The following is an 18,016-nucleotide window of genomic DNA, read 5'->3' on the forward strand; positions in this document are numbered from 1 at the left end:
TGTCCATCAGTAGTAGCCCTGTGTTAATAATTAGGTAGGTGCGTCACCCTAAATCACAGCAGGAAGGCAAACTGAACCCCAAGAAAACCATCAGAAGGAGGTGATTTCCAGAAAACTCACAACTCCCTGCTCACCAAGAAAGGCCCTGTGTTGTCACCATTATTGTATTAATGTCACGGGATGACTTAAAGTATACAAGTGCTTGTCTTTACAGAAAAGCAATCCTGACCTCTGTCTTCCTGCAGAAGAACACCGGAAAGAAGATTTAAATCAAACAGCGCCTCTTAGGCACGCCAGTACCTCCCGCTCCCCACACCCCCTTTTCAAAATTCTTTCAGGAAACTGCCTTCTGTCCACACAGGAAAAGGAATGTTCTCCTGTGTAATTCAACACTACAATAAACAATGTGTTTTTTTTCTCTCATTAAATTTGTTAAACAGTGCGATGAAGGATGCTTACTACACAGATGAGGCATCGGTGAGGGAAAGAATTAATTTTTTGGAAACTTATTTATTTCTATTTTACCTGCATGGGTGTTTTGCCTGCATATATGTGTGTGCACCACATGCATGCAGTGCTCTCTGAGGTCAGAAGGGGCCGTCAGGTCCCCTGGACTTGGAGTTACAGATGGTAGATAGTGTTGGTACTGAGGACCAAACCCAGGTCCTCTGCAAGAGCAAGCAGAGCTGGTAAAAGTGGAGCCATCTCTCCAGCTCGGAGTAAAAGGATGGGAAAATGTGGGTCTAGCAACAGTTAGTTTTCTCTAACAGCAGGATGTGTGTGAACCTTACCCAAGTTTCATCCTGAGACTCTAAGAATAATACAGTTCTCAGGTTTGGTTGAAACTGAAAGCTGGTTGGTTATTTTCTTTTTCCCTCCCTAGGATTCTTTCTGGGGAGTAATGAGGAGATTGTTGGGAAGGTTAAGAACATTGGTGAGCTTGCTCTAAGCCCTCCTTTGATGGCTGCCATCAGAGGCCATCCTGTGTGGGGTGGCCTGGAATGGAGAAGCTGGCTGAGCTCTGCTCGGTGTTCCGAGTCTGGGGCCAGCTCTCTGTCCTTTTAAAAAACGTTATTTTCTTTATGTACATGTACGTGTCTTTATGAGTGTATTTGTGCACATGCGTGTGCAGCTGCCCACGGAGATGAGAAGGGAATACTGGATCCCTTGGAGACGGAGTCACAGGTGCTTGTGAGCCACCATGGTGCTGGGATCCACACTCCTGCCCTCTGCAAGAGCAGTGAGCACTCTTGACTGTCGAGTGTTGTCTCCAGCTTCTGTGGCCCTCTGCAGGGCTGCGTCCCTGCTCTCTCTTACCTGGAACTCCTCTTTCTGATGCATGGAGTAGATGGGTGTGGAGATCCCCTTTCTGTCTAGATGTTTATAAATATGTAAATAGCTCATTGCTGCTGCCTTGCCTGTACAATGGAGGGTCCCTCGCAAAGGTGTCTCTGCAGACAGAACTCAAATCCACTGGCACCCACATCAGTGCATATCCTGGAATTTAATTGGCAAGAGTCACTCAGAGGACCTTATTTGTTAGCATTATGGGATAGACTCTTTCCCTCAGGGTTCATGTTCCCAGTGTCGGTTTGAAGCACACCACACAGGGCTTCTGGCTGGTTTTAGATGTAACACATCAGAGGACAGGTGCTTCTAATTTAGGCTCTCCTTTCTCCATTACTGTTCTTCCTCCCCAACCCCCTTTTTGTAGGGACAGGAAGGAGCTGGGGAATGTACCTCAGTTGGTAGAGAGGGGGCTCTCCTGGCATTAACGAAGCCCTGGGTTTGGTCTTCGGTACTATGTGAACCAGGAATGATGGTACTTGCCTAGAGATGCAGCATTGGTGTTGTGGAGACAGGAGCACCAGGACTTCAAGGTCACCCTTAGCTACACGACAAGTGTCAGGCCAGCCTCAGCTATACCTCGTCTCAAAAACAAACAGCACACTGGGCCAGAGAGATGACTCAGTGGTTAAGAGAACAGACTGGCCTTCCAAAGGGCCAGGGTTTGAGTCCTAGCACCCGTGTATTTCACAGCTTCGTGCTGCTCCAGTTCCAGGAGATTCAGATTCTCCTGTGGCCTCTGAAACCATCTGGGGACGCGCATGTACATATATCCACACAGATATGTCCATACATATAGATAAAAGAGATCTTAATAAAATTAAACAGGCAAACAAAAACTGGGACAGGCAAAAATGACTCAGGAGGAAGAGGCACCTGGCACCAAGTATGATGACCTGGGTTTGACCTCATGGCCCACATGGGTTAGAAGGAGATAATTAACATCCAGAAGTTGTCCTCTGACCTCCAACGTGTGTGCTATGGCACACACACACACATGACTGCTTCGCTTTCAATAATTAATCGACTAATCAAATAAGCAATAAAAGCAAAAATCAACAACAACAAAACAAAACTGAAAACCAAACTCAAGTAAGCTAAAGACCAGAAAATTGGGACAGGGGGTTTACTGGAATGGGAAAGAGAGAGAAAAAGAAACCCATCAGAATGAGTTATTTCCCAAGGTCAGAGTAGCATCTGCTTTGGTTGGTCTCTGCAGCTCCCGGGCTCAGTAGAGTCTGATTTGATGATTCCACTTACTTAGCACTTTTTCATACATGTCAACACCAAGAAATGAGAACACTGGTCGCTCTGCAAGAGAATATGACTAGGGGAAAATCACCTGACAGAAAGAGAACGGGCTGTTGGGAAAGGACAGCGTGTTGCCGAAGCTGGAGGTAGGTTTGAGTTTGTGTGAACAGAACTTCCAGACACACTCGCTAGCTATTTCCTTACTTTCTTACTTTTGGTGCTTCAAAGGGACTCTAGGGCTCGAGATAGCTCAGTGAGTAAGGGCTTGCCTTGCAGACCAGAGGACCTGAGCTCAGTCCCCAGAACCTGCTTAAGGTAGCTGACTGGTGGTGACCCAGCACTGGGGAGGCAATGGGAGGCAGAGACCTGGGGCTAGCTGGCCAGCCTGCCTTGTCTACTTAGCTTAGCTCCAGGCTAGTGAGAGACCGCAACTCAAAAAAAAAAAAAAGGTGGTTAGGGGATTAGGGATTTGTTTATTTAGCTGGAAATTCCAGGTTGAAGTACATTACTATGAGGAAATGAAGGTGATAGGAGCTCGAGACAGCTGGTCACATCACATCCACAGCCAAGAGCCGAGGGAATGGGTGCTTGCCTGCTTGTGCTCAGCTTCATTCTCTATTCTTATAGTTCAGGACTCCCTGCCTAGGGAATGGTGGTGCCCACAGTAGTCTGGGTCTCCCCATAATTACTCATGTAACTCAGATGACTCCCACCCCAGATATGCCCACAGGCCAAGCCAGGGTAGACAATCCCTTACTGAGACTTTCTTCCCAGGTGAGTCTATGTTGGGTCAAGTTGATAAAGCTAACGATGGCAAATGTGGACAGGCACTGCACATGTGTGTGCACACGCATGCGCACGCGCGCGCGCGCACACACACACACACACACTCATGCATGCAAACACATGCACACACACACATTCACACATACTCTCACATGTACACACACTCACACACATGTACACACATGCACACACATTCATACATGTGCACACACATACACACACACTCATGTATATATACACAGGCACACACACATGTATACACACATGCACACACATACTCACACATGCAACTCACACACAAACACTCATACACACATGTACACACACATACACACTCATGTACACACATACTCAATACACATTCACACACATGCACACATATACACACACTCACACAATGCACACACTCACATACACATATGTACACACACATATGTACACACACACACGCGCGCACACACACATACATGCAACTTTGTATTTTGAGATTGAGTTTTTAAAAAGCTCCATTCAATCCCTGAGAGTGCAGATTATCAGGAAAGGAATCCCACACCACTTTCTTCTATGTATGCTGTAACTGCCCCAACTATGCCACCTTCTCTTAATACACATGTCTCCCTTCACCAGCCTTTGGCTTCTGTCTCTGCCTACTTTTCACTTGCTGCTATGTGTTGTCGTAGCTGTAACATCCCTACCACGCTCTGAATAACCATTGAACTTAGCTTTGATTTGCATTGTTCTCATTTCCCCATTTATTAGCAAGCATATTGGTGCTGCCAGGATCGTATAATTATCTTCGTGTCTGCCAGATTAGGGCGTATGGTGTATTATTTCGGGAAGGCAGATAATGCTCCCGTTTGGGGCCGTATCTGGGCAGTCTGAACATGCTTTAGAAAGGGTTTCTGTATAAATTAATTTCCTCTCTCAACTGTGTAATGACAGTATATTAATTTTTTGCTCTTTGAGGCATGCAGACTTAACTTGGAGTGGATTTTATAATAGTCTCCCATGATACCACTGGCTTGGCAATTTGAATACCTTAGTCTGTAGTATTCCCCCCCACCCCCAAAGAACAATCTGGTGTGCCTCTTAGCTAAGGCAATGGTTAATGGAGAGTACTGGGCCTGAGGAGAAAGAAGGGGGAGGTAGATGCTTCCTACTGCCAAGTCTAGAACCCGGAGCTTTTGAGAAGGCACACCCTCCTTCTCCCCGAAACATTCCTATCTCCCAACCTCCATTGCTGGGCCTCTCCTTACCTGATGTAACTGGAGCCTGTAGTAGCATTCTTACCCCATGAGGGAAACCCAGGGACACTTCCTGAAGATGTCTCTGTCTGGACAGAGTGCCCATGGGCAATAAGTGTAGTGGGTGGCAATGGGATTTTTCTCCTTTTCTTTGTTTGCTGAGTACTATTGCAAGAAGAAAAAGAAGTCATTTCTGAAGGTAACTGGCCCCACGGTAATGACTTTTGTTTTGCAGTGTTTTGTTTTGTTTTTTAAGCTTTGCTCCTCAGTGAGAGAGAACCCTCAGTTCATCTGGAATGAAGGCTGGTGGAGGGCACCTGCCATGCCTTCTGCTTCCTGGATGCCTTCTACTTCCTGGATGAACTGTCATTTCTATAGGATGTTCAGAGTAGGGTCCCTACAGGATGCCAAGAGCAGGATCTCTACATTAGGATGCCCAGAGCTGGGTCCCTTACTGGATGCCCAGAGCTGGGTCCCTGCTGGATGCCCAGAGCAAGGTCCACACAGGCAGGCATTCCCAGGCTCTGCTCTCATCAGTCTCAGAGGGTGTGTCCCAACAGAGCTGGGCTGGGGCTCTAGATGCTCTGGTTCCATTGGTCTAGAGTTGGGTAGGACAGATGGCAAGTTTACTAAGTTGTGCTAATTATTATCTTGTTAACTATGATAAAATACTGGGGGAAAATCCAACTTAAAGAAGGAAGGGTTATTTTGACTTACAGTTTGAGGATACAAGCCATTGTGGTGGGAAAGATATTGTGGCAGGAGCTAGAGGAGCTGGTCACAGGGAATCCAGAGTCAGGGAGCAACAGGAGATGCTGCTGTGGCTCAGGCCAAGGAATGGGGCCACCCACATTTAGGGTGCATCTTCCTACCTCATCGACATGCCCGGAGACTAAGCTTCTATAGAGCTGAACCATCACACAGGCTCACAGATGATGCTAACCTTCTCAAGTTGGGAAGCATTATTTAATGCTCAAGTCAGGTTGACTGGATCTAGAATCAACCACGAGGTGCATGCTAGAGCACACTTGGGAGGAGCTATCATGACCAGAATTACATGACGTGGGATGACCCACCCTGGATATGGGTAGAACTGTCTATCACAAAGCCCAGATTAAAGGGGACAAACGCTTCTTGCTTTTTCCTTTTACGTTTTACTCCTCTGATTAGCTCATCCGCCCTGTCGCTGCCACCACTGCTGAAGCCACTATTGTTGGCTACACACCCTTTCACTGGCACTAGAACTCAGTTTCTTTGTCTTTCCAACATAGACTGAAAGACAATCCTTCAGTCCTTCCAGGAGTCTGCCATGCCTTCAGCACCACGTTGGGACTGCTGGGGTGTCCAGCTCCATGGACTAAGCATCTGGGTCCCTAGACTATGCAGTGTGAAGGCAGCCATTGCTGGATTACCAAGATGAAAGGTGTAAGTTAATGTACTAAGTCCCCTTTATAATATATAGTCATCTGATCGTTGTGTTCTTCTAGAGAACCCAAGGAATACACAGCCCTTGTGAACTGTTACTATGGGTAGAGGTGGGCTGAGCCGACTCTGGATTGAACTTTTAGATACTATGGCAATAAACGCATACACACAGACCCCTAACGCCCTGTTTCATGTGGCTTCATTTGCGTACACTTCAGTTAAATGTTCTCATGTTTGCTGAGATTGCTCGTAACCTCTGACTCTGTGGGCTGAAGTTTCTTCATCAGAGAATTGGGAATATTAAAACCTACCTATTAGAATGGTTGCGAGGATTAAGGGAGACAATATTTGGAAAGTGTGTAGTGCAGTGCCTAGCGTGTAGTAAAGGTGATATATGAATACAATTGTTATAACTATATTGTTTTTATTATTGAAGTAATACTTCTAGAATTATAAGAGTTTAGGCCTGAAGGCACTTGAGAGATAATGCAGTTTGAGTTTCCCTGACTGTGCGGCCCTCTCTCTTTGGGAAAGGACACAGACTCACACAGAAGGGGGCTGGCAAAGTCTTGAGACAAGGTAACAAAAGATGTGGGACTCCCCTCAGCTCATCTTGCAGTTTAATACTTTCCTTAAGCCTTCTGCTGATCACTTTTCTCTGAAAGATTTGCTTACCAATCAACACTTACCTTACATCAAGGTTGTTTACCTTACAAGGTTGTTTTGATCTTGCACAAAAGATTTTAAGACCAGAGAGATGTGAAAAATTCCAAGAACGGTGTGGTAAGACCTCAGTTTGGTGTCTGGCTTTTGTCTCTCAGGGGCCCCACACTGCTGGAGATGCTCTCAGCCCTCACTTGGATGCTTCCATTTTGCAGGCTGCTCCCTCCCACTTTAGCAAAGAAGCAGCCATTTTGTGTCTGTTTTCAATTTGGTGACGGGAGGGAGCTTGGATGAAGCAAACCGAAGGGTGGCTAAGGGACTTGGAAAAGAAGATATTTCTCCCAAGAAACACAGGCGGTGCATCCCTCCTCTTTTGGAGACTGGAAAAAGTTGAGAGATCCTCTCCAGCTGGAGTCAGTGGCAGCTGTGAACCACTTGATGTGGGTGCTGAGAACTGAAGCCAAGCCCTCTGCATGTACAGACTGCTAACCCCAGATGCATCTCTGTGACCCTTTGCTCTTTGGCCCCTTCAAGAGGGCTTACTTACCATACCATCAACCCCATCTTTCCTCTCCAGCTGCTTGGATGTGTGTCCACACAAAGCTAGCTGTATCCATTTGTCAAGCCTCTTCCGACTACCATTTACTACTGGGTACTTACTATTGAAGAACTGTGGACTTTTGCATACATTGTATTGTGTTTGCTTTATGCCATTCTTGGTTCTATTTGTTTTTTCCCCTTCTCTGGCTAATTCTTGACCACCTTGCAATAGACCAGGCTTCCCAGGTTGCTTATAAGTGACTACATCAGTTATTTTCTTCACTACTATGGCTTAATACCCAACAAAAGCAATTTAGGGGAGGGAGGGTTCATTTTCTCTCAGTCCATCCTGGTGGAAGCCATGGCAACATGAGCATGAAGCCCGGGTCACACCACATCCAGTCAGGAAGCAGAGAGAGATGAAAACTGCTACTCAGCTCTCCTCCATTTTCCTTTCTAACTCAGTCAGGGATCCCAGCCCACAGGATCCTGCCCACTCTCAAGGGAGTCTTCTATCTTCAGTTAAACTCTGGAAATTCTTTCATAGACACACTCAGAGGTGTGTTTCCATGGTGACTCTAATCCAGTTGGGTTCGTGGGAAAGGTGCCTGATAAGCAGTGAAGCTAAAGTATTTCAAACATTTCAATTATAAAGCTAGCTCAGACTCACAGAACACAAGAGTGGATTTCTAAAGCCAAGTACGGATTCGTATTTTCTTTTCAAAACTTCTTCCCATGGGAAGTTTCTTACCGTGGGATACGGCTTCTTCCCATCAGAAATGACTCCATGGACAAAAGAATTAAGAACTGATATAAGCTAGAATATATACAGGCCTCAACAAGATGACATTTAGTGAGATAAGCCAGGGACAAAGGCCACACAGTCTATGCTTCTAATTGTACAAAATGCTTGGGGTAGGCAAATCTATAGACATAAACAAAACAACACCAAAAAAAAAAAAACTGAAGACTGCTCAAAAGGGACAGATATCAGCTATACAAAGGCTGGACGGTAGTGAGCTATGTCGGCCAGCCAGGCTGTGTCTCCAAAAGTCTTTGCAACCTTGCAAACAGAGCCACAGGCTAGAAGCTGAGTATAAAACCATGAGCCTGTGAAGGGTAAACTAGGCTCAGACCATAATATGCTACCTCTGGCTGCCAAAGACTCATGGCTTTCTCATAACTCAAAATGCATCCAATTCAATTTCAAGAGTAGCCATAGGATGACTGTGACCAAAATACCTCAGATGAAACTCCCAAAGAACCAACAAATAAAATGAGTCCTCATAGCCTTAGCAGACCTGATACTGTTTGAAGGTCTGAAGCATCTTCTGAGATTCATGGCAAACTCTTAACTGGGAACCTCTGTGAATAGACAAAGGAAAGTTCCATTTTCCAGTATATGGGAGCTCCAAGGAAATAGCCCATCCCAAACTGGGGGAGTGGAGGATGTCAAGAAAACACTGGAAAGCACGTTTTTCAAACCCTAGCGGGGCCAATCATTAAACCCTATAGCTCCAGGTCCAGCATATCAGGCAGGTGGTGGTCTCCTCCAGATCCTAACAAACTTGGGAGCCTTGACATTTGCCATACATACATCCCCTTCTGAGGCCAGTTCTACTGAGTATCCTTAGCTTTTCTTGGCATATGTTCCATGATCCTGGGCTCTCCTTTATAGCTTAAGCCTTATTTATACAGCTTATTATTCATGCATAGTTCAATCTGATCTTCCATACAGGAAATCTAACTCTGCCTGGCCTGCTGTACCTTGCCTGGCCTCATAGGCTTCTCTTTAGATCCAGAGGGAAAATCCCCATGACCCCCAACTCCTGCATACTTGTATAATAAGCATCACATATATGATGGTGATGTCTGCTGCCAGTCCACTGTTACACTGGGGCCTGCTGGACTTGAACCCCCAAACACCTGTGTAACTAAACCTGGAGAAACGCTTCTGAAAGTTGGCCATATTTGGACAGGGCACCCTGCAGCTCTATCTTTTCTTTCTTTTCAAATGCAATATTTTTTGATGGGATGGCATTTTTACACCTTCCATCTTTTAGTGGATATAGTCGTAAGACTCCTGTTAGTCTGGGGCAGAGCGTACCATCTCTTTAATGGTGCTACTCTTTGACACTACAGCCACACTAGTTTTGTTCATAGCTTTAAGGCCCGAATGCTCCCAAACCATTCCAACATCATTTGGTTCCACGTTTTCCTCTGCAACATTCTCACTTCCAACCTGTCTAAAAGCAGCGAGTGACAACCGCACTGTCTCCTTACCGCTATCTTGAAGATAGTCCATTGTTTTCGAATTCACCCTCATTCAAGCTTCCAGCAAACCTTTTCAGGACTCAGACAGAACACAGCCAGATTATTTGCCAGGATGTAACATGTTGTATACCGGCCTGCGGCCTAGTTGAACCGGGTACACCTATGAGGCAGGCTGGGGCTGAAAAAGACTTAGACGGCGAGAGATTAATGGAGACCAAGACACGATTCTGTTCAAGGCCTGCCAGTTTACTAAGAGAGTGTGCTTATAAGGGGGAACTCTCATCCCCCCGCCAGTCCATTCTTGGTGTCTGGAGCCAGCCTGTAGGCCATGTGCAGGATAGGATGTTCTTCCGGAATAACTCAGGGGCCTCTCAACAGGTAGCAGTGTCTTGGAGAGAGCAGTGGCAGGTGACAGAACAAAAGAGCCATCTAGGTTGGAAGGCTCCACCCTAGGTAATCTCCTTCTTAGTGGCAGCAAGGTCCAAGTCTGCATCAGCCTGCTTCAGGCTGGGGGAGCCTACAGTAACATGGATGGCCTCAGATACAATTCCCAGGAGAATCATTGCTCCCATCTGAAAGCTCACGGGGATGACTTTTACTGCCTATATGCATTCTGGCCATCTGAATCCCCACCAGAAGGGCCCATCAGATTCTGCTCACATTATTTTGTAGATCAGTGCTTCACATTCTTCTACTGTCCCCCTACAAATCAATTTGAAAGGCCCAGGAACCCCAGAGTTGGATTTATCACAGGAGCAACCTCACTCTTGGTGCCAATTTTCTGTGTAATTGCCCTTCTTTCGTGTTGCTATGACAGAATACATGATAGACTATCTTAAGGGATCAAGGTTTATTTTGGCTACAGGTTTCAGAGAGATTGCAGTTTGTTTCTGTAAGGAAGGCACAGCGTGACAGTGCGTGATGAGACTTGTTCAGATCACAGTGGAACAAGAGGCAGAGAAAGCAGGCCAGAGCCAGAGTGTAAGTGAGTCTTTGAGGCCTACTCTTACCGACCAATGTCTATCCTCCAGGTGTCACCTCTTCAGGGCTGTACAGCCTTCAGAAGAAGCTTGGCCCTGTGATCACAGCATGCATCTGGGGCAGGGGTACAGTTTAGATTTAAGCCATAGCACTCTGAGAGAAAGCATGAGGCAGGCAGAGAACTGTGTGTCTCTCAAGCTGTCAGAATATTTGTTGAAAAAACTATTTGAAGCACAATAAGCCATTTGGGGGTGCCCAGTCCCTGAAGTCCGAAAGCACCTGACTAAGGAAATTATGCTTGTAAAGCACACACTATTTAAAATACTTACAAATTCTATAGGATTGAGACTGATACCAGTTTCCAGGCTGTTCTCTGAAGGAGCTGGTGGTGGCACGCTAGCGAGTTTTATGTAGCTCTAGCCAGTGCCTGGCCAATGCAACACAGGAGAGGGAAAAATTACTTTGTGTTTCAGGGTTTCCATTTGTTGGTTCCTCAGCTTCATGCATTTGTGCAGAGCATCATGGGAGCAGGAACATGTGTGGAAGGAGGCTGTTCACCTGTGGTAGAGAAGAACAAACCAGGACAAGGTACCTCCAAAAACCTTTCCCTTGTCACATACTTCCTCCAACTCTAAAGTTTCTGAAACTCCCAAAATAGCAGTGTCAGCTGGGACCAAGTGTTCAACATGTGCATGCACAAGTGGGTGTATGTATGTGTGTGTCTGTGTGTGTGAGAGCATACATGCATATGCACTCATGGGCTTGTGAAGGTATACATGTGTGTATGTGTATGAGTATGTATATGTGTGGGTACATGTGTATTGTGAGTATGTACGTGTGAGCGTATATGTGCTTATATGTATCTGTGTATATATGTGTGTGAGAGTGTGTATATTGCATGAGTGTGTATATGTGTATGCATGTGTGTGCACCTGTGAATGTATACGTGTGTGTATATGTGTATGGGTATGCATATATGTGTGTGTATGTGTAGTGTGAGTGTGTATGTGTGAGTGTATATGTGTATGTGTATGAGTGTGTGTATGTGTGTTGGAAAACACTTGTTTATGTATTTAATTTTTTACTCACTTGGACTTTTGCATTGCATCCTTCCTCATCACCCAATGCTACCCTCTCTTGCTCTCCTTTTTAAATTTTAGACATTTGAGATTCAAACATCTTAATCAGATGAAATTAAGGGATGCACCTACCTTTTGGAAGAAGCTGGGGAGGTCATTTATTGAAATTGACCATGCAGATGGTCAACTTGGAGGGTCTTGATCAACTCAACAGGTCTTCAATGGGGATAGCAAGTGCACGGGGTGGGGGCTTCAGTCTGATGGAGATGCCATCAGATATGGATGGTGCTGTTCACTGGCTGCCTAAAATTATGCAATCTTGAGACTTAGAGTACCAGCTTCCAAGGGCTGGGGGCATGCTTATCATTGTTTCAGCTCTGCAGTTTGCATAAGTTAGGATTAAACCTACTGGGAGATTTTAGGAGGGCTCTGGACACCCAGAGAGTTCTCACAATAGCCATTATTATTCCATACTGATCATCTTCCCTGCATTGTGGCTTTTGATATTCCTTTGCCTGATGGAGACCCTTTGTGTGTCTTGGTTTGGCGTTAGATTACCGTATTTCTCTTTCTTTTCTCACTTCGGTATCAAAGCAGATACTTATCAAAGCCTACAGGAAGCTGCCAGAGTTTGCGTGCATGCTCTCAAAGGCTTGCTTCCCTCTCGTGCTATCTGCAGGATGTCTGGCTCAGTTCCAGTTCCTTACCCAGAAATGGCTCTTCTAGGGTGAACTCAGTCCCTTCCTGTCCCTCTGTCTGACTGGAGCCCTTTGTCCCATTTGTGTTTTCTGTAGTAGAGAAGCATTTTTGAGCTATCTCCCTGCTCCTGCCTTTTCTTTTAGATTCTTTTCCTGATTGGTTTGAGTTGAAGTTGTAATTAATTGTCTCTTAGTTGGGTCTAAACAACATTAACCATTTCATTAATGCCACCTCACAGTTTGGGGGACTTTCATCTTCAAATTCCAGTTTCAAAATTGCCTCATATTCAAGTGCCTTTACCTAGAGAGACCAAGGATTGGTATTTGATAGAACTGTTCTACCAAGCTATACCTTCTCCTTCTCTTGGGAATTTAAGAGTTTTATCATTAAAGCAACGTATTTGTTGATTTTCTCGTTGCTGTGAACAAATGCCTGACCAAGTTACCCAAGAGAGAAAGAGTTTACGTTTGGTTCACAGTCTAGAGCCAAGGTGTATGGTCCAGTGTGGCAGGAAAGGCATAGTGGAAGAGACATGAGGTAATGAGGCTTACCGAGTCACCAGGGAGGAGGGGGATGAAGCTGGGACTCATTAGGCTTTCTCCTCCCCCTTTTATTCATCCTGGACTCTCCAGCCCATGGGATATTGGTGCCGATATTTAGAATGGTTCTTCTCTTTCCAGTTAAACTTCTCCAGAAGCACCCTGAGAGACACACCCCGTGTGAATCCTAGACAATTCTGAATTGAGTCAAGGTGACAATGAAGATTAGCCATCACACAGTTTTGCTTTCTCTAAGATTCCTAAGGGGACTTTTGTCGCGTTGTTTGTGAGTGTGTGTGAACACATCTCTCTCTCTCTTTCTCTCTCTCTCTTTCTCTCTCTCTCTTTCTCTCTCTCTCTCTCTCTCTCTCTCTCTCTCTCTCTCTCTGTCCATGTCTCTCTGTGTATATTATTCTAAAGTATCCACAGGAGAAGGTGAGGCCACCATAGCAATAAATAGTGTATTTCTATTGTACACTGATGACCAGAGCACACACACAAATCCAGATTTTGGAATGCAAACTTCTGGTCATGCTGTTCAGCTCCCTATAATATTATTTGAGATCTTTAAAAATGAGCAACTCATGCTTTAAAGAGAGAACTACTAGGATTTTTTCCCAAAAAACATTTATTTCATTGAGGTATCATTAAGGTAGGGTTCCATTCTTTCCACAGAACTCATAAATGTTGACAAATGTGTGTACTCGTGCAATGTCACCACAGCCAAGACAGAGCATTCTCATGGTTCAGGGCTTGGAATCCTGACTGTGTCCTCTGGTAGGAAGGGTGGGTCCAGCTCATCTTAGTTAGGGTTTCTATTATGGTAAAACACCATGGCCAAAAGTAATCCTGAGAGGGTATATTTCGGCTGGTAGTTTCATATCACAGACTATCACTAAGGGAAGTCAGGGCAAGAACTCAAACAGGGCAAGAACCTGGAGGGAGGGAGAGATGCAGAGGTCATGGAGATGTGCTGCATGCTGGCTTCCTTCCCAAGGCTAGCTTGGCCTTCTTTTTTCCACAGTCTATGACCAGGAATCCAGGGGTAGTACCCATCAATCAAGAAAACGCAGCACACCACAGGCTTTCTACAGGCCCATCTTAGGGTGATGGTTTCTCAGTTGAGAGCGCCTCTTTCCAAATGCCTCTAGCTTGTGTCAAGTTGACATAAAACTAGCTGGAGGAAATGACCTTTTGTCAGCTTGACACAACAAACATTTCACTTATTAATTCGTAACCTTTCCTTTCTTGGTCATTCCTAGGGACTAATATTAATATTTATATCATAAATAGAAAACATTCCAATTTTTTAAAGTCCAACTTTCTATAAAAATTCAAACACTTTAAAAGTTCAGTCTCTTTATGACATCTAAAAGTTTCCTTTAAAGTTTAAGCTTCCCTAAAATATCCAAAGTCTCTAAAATATTCAGTCTCTTTAAAAAAGCCACAATCTTTCTAAAACTCTGTGAAAGTCTCTAAAGTCTATGTGAAACTCCAAAATCTTTTAAAAAGTTCAACCATGGGTTTCTGCAAAATAAAAAATAAGCAAGCTAAATACTTTCGAAGAACCAGGGTAAAGTCACAATCCTAACAAGGCAAATCCAAATTCTCTTAAGTATAAGTAACTCAGTGTCCAGTGTCTGAGATTCACTCATGATCGTCTAAACTTCTCTAAAAGTCTTGGTCAACTTCTTCACCTCCGCTCTGCGCACACACAACTTTTCTCCTGGGCTCAGGCCAGCTCCACTCTACAGTGGCTGATGTTCTTAATAATTGTTCTATGGGACTGGGAGCTCCAAAATATCAGGGTCTCTGCAACTGGGCTGCACCTTTACCAACAGCCTCCAGGGCCTGTTGTAGCTAGTGTTACTATTGCTGTGATGAAACACCATGACCAAAAGCAACTTAGGAGGAAAAGGTTCACATCATTGTTCATCATGGAAGGGAATTAAGACAGGAACAGGGTAGGAGCCTGAAGACAGAAGCTGGTGCAGAGGCCATAGATGAGTGTTGCTTACTGGCTTTGTTCACATGCTTTCTTATAGAGCCCAGGACCACTATCCCAGAGATGGTACCACCCATAATGGACTTGTCCCTCCCCATCAATCACTAATTAAGAAAATGCTCTAACATGCTTGCTCACAGCCTGATTTTTTTTTTATCAGCAGACTTAATTATTTTATTTTTCTCATATAAAAACCCTTATGTGGTAGCCACAGCTGGAGCCTGGGTCCTCCGAACAGAGACTCTGGTGTGGGTTTTCACAAGATGATCCGTGAATTCCTGATAAGGAGACTTGGTGAAGACAGTCTCTTTCCAGAGGTCGGGGGTCAGGTAGCTGTAAGTCTTGGAGATGGCATCAAAGATGGCCTTAGCAAAGGTGCCCAGGGTGGCAGTGCAGCCTCTGGCTGAAGTGTAGCAGTCATCTATACCGGCCATCATCAGGAGCTTCTTGGGCACAGGAGCAGAGACAATGCCAGTGCCTCTTGGGGCAGGGATGAGACGCACCAGCACAGAGCCACAGCGGCCTGTCACCTTGCATGGAACAGTGTGGGGCTTGCCAATCTTGTTCCCCCAGTAGCCTCTCCGCACAGGGACGATGGAAAGCTTGGCCAAGATGATGGCCCCTCGGATGGCAGTGGCAACCTCCTTGGAGCACTTAACACCAAGACCAACGTGACCATTGTAGTCCCCAATAGCGACGAAAGTCTTGAACCTGGTCCGCTGGCCAGCCCGAGTCTGCTTCTGCACTGGCATGATTTTCAGAACTTCATCCTTTAGGGACGCACCCAGGAAGAAGTCAATGATCTCAGACTCCTTAGTAGGCAGGGAGAACAGGTAGATCTCCTCCAAGGACTTGATCTTCATGTCCTTAACCAGGCCGCCCAGCTTAGTGACGGGGATCCACTCCTTGTCTTCAGCTTTACCTCCACGAGCCCCGCGGCCTCGACCACGGCCACAGCCTCGGCCACGACCACGGCCCCTAAGACCGCTGCCGAATCCTCCGCGGAAGCCGCCGCGGCCTCCTAATCCTGGGCCCCCGGGTCCTCCAGGCCCTCCGGCTGCACCGGCGTCATCTGCCATTTGGTGTTTTCCTGAAAAGAAGAAGTCACAGCCTGATCTTATAGAGGCATTTTCCAATTGCAATTACCTCCTCTCAGATGATTTAAGCTTGCATCAAAGTTGACATAAAATTAGTCAGCATAGGAATTCTGATCTTGCCATATGTTGCCAAGCCTCAGTGTCTCAACATGACCCCATTCACCCTTCTACTAAAACAGGGGCTACACCTTTACCAACAGCCTCTTCTGCTCTGTCCTCAGAGACCCTGGTCTCATCACACAGTACCAAGTCTCACCTGTGATCCATGGCCCCTTCATGCGTTCCAACCCAGTACTGCCTGGGAGACTCCTGCACATGACCAAGTTCAGTTACCAGCATGAGATGCAGCTTTAGTGCACCCTGCCTGGACCACAGCTTCTATATGCTGATCCTGAGGACGTGTCCCTGGAAGACTTCACCTCAGTGATGCCAGTCTCTTTGTAATCATAGCTGATTTCTCAGCTCTAGCTGGCCAGCATGGATTGTACTGGTGGAGATAAGGTTTCATTTTAGTGGTTCTGACTTCTTGTTAATCATGGCTTATTGTCTAGCCTCAACTGACAAGTATCCATTATATCAGCAAAGCAAAGGTAACACTTCAGTGGTGTTGGTCTTTCATTAACAGATTCTTCAACTCTAGCTGACCAGACAGCGCAGATTCTTAACACAAGCATAACACAAACAGTTCCAATACAGCCTATATATTTCCCCTGAAGTTTCATAAGCTAGAACTCTTATCATCTGATCTGCTCTCAACATTAGTGTCTAAGTTCTTACAACAGATCATTAATCTGTGAGTATTTAATGGCTTTTAAAGCCCAAAGTTCCAAAGTGCCTCCATAATTCCCCCCTAACATGGTCAGGTCTGTTACAACGATACCCCACTTCTGGAACCAATTTCTGTTTTCACTGGGTTTCTATTGTTGTGACAATAGTAACTTGGAGAGGAAAGGTTTTATTTCAGCTTAAGATCACATATCACAGTCAATCAGTGAGGGAAGTCGACAGGAGTTCAAAAAGGGCAGGGACCCAGAGACTGGAGCTGATGTAAAGGACACAGACGAGTTCTTACTAGATTGCTCCCCAGGCTTATATTGTTTCCTTACACACCTCAAGACCACCCATCTGGTGTAGTACCACCCATGTCTATCACCAGTTAAGAAAATGCTCCACAGGCTTGCCCACAGGCCAATTTTATGGAGGCATTTTCTTGAGATTACCTCCTCCCAAATGACTCTGGCTTGTGTCAAGTTGATGCAAAGCTAGTCAGGATGCAGTCTTAGAGAACAAACTAAGAGTGGATTCATGTTTGCAAGGACTAGTCACCCAGAGGGAGGGCTGATGGGAATTGCCACAATAGGAATCCAGGCACGAAAAGGGATTTTCCATGAGAAGACCCTGAGGAGGGACCCTTTCTTCAAGTCAAGAAGAATACTCTGTGTTATGTGTTGGTGAATCTTTCATCTTGCACAAATTCCAGGTTAGTGGTAGGTGTCAAGAGCCAGGGCAGTAAGGGAAGCCCCTTCATCCTTGTGTTGTCCCTTGACTGCAGCCAGTAAGACAATGGCTCTGCCCCCAAGCAGGACACACATACACCAACTCCCTACAAGAACTCCTGCAGTACTAGTGGCCATGCATGAGGAAATGGAGGCTTGAGGTGGAGCTGAAAGTGGCAGAGAGGCATCTATGAGAGAAAGAAGCAGGCTCAACCCTAACTCAGAAGCCAGTGTGAGAGGAACAGACGGGGGTGGGGGGGGTGGGGGGGGAGGTGGATGGATGGAGGGAGGGAAGGGCAGCAGTAATATAGGGCTGTCACCCAGCAGGAAAAAGCACAGATTCCCACTCAAATCTGAGTTTCAGGTGGGTCAGAGTAACTTGTAAGTAGGACTCAACAGGAGGACATTTAAGTGCAAATATATTAAAAGTTAACTATTTGCATGAAATTCAAATTTAACTGGGAATCTTCTCTTTTATTTAGAGACCTTGCTTTACAAGGCACAAAGGTCAACAACTAGGCAGCTTGTAATGTCTGTTATAAATCAAAGTGATCCAAAGTAAAATAAAAGATGAGAACAAACATCTTTAG

At 45.5% G+C, this 18,016-nt stretch overlaps 1 pseudogene; it reads right to left on the bottom strand.

Annotated features, from left to right (window-relative positions):
- On the bottom strand, positions 14,989–15,937 carry Gm5921 (predicted gene 5921; annotated as a pseudogene).

The sequence above is a fragment of the Mus musculus genome, chromosome 9 (genome assembly GCF_000001635.26).
Source record: "Mus musculus strain C57BL/6J chromosome 9, GRCm38.p6 C57BL/6J".
In the NCBI taxonomy this organism is placed as follows: Eukaryota; Metazoa; Chordata; class Mammalia; order Rodentia; family Muridae; genus Mus; species Mus musculus.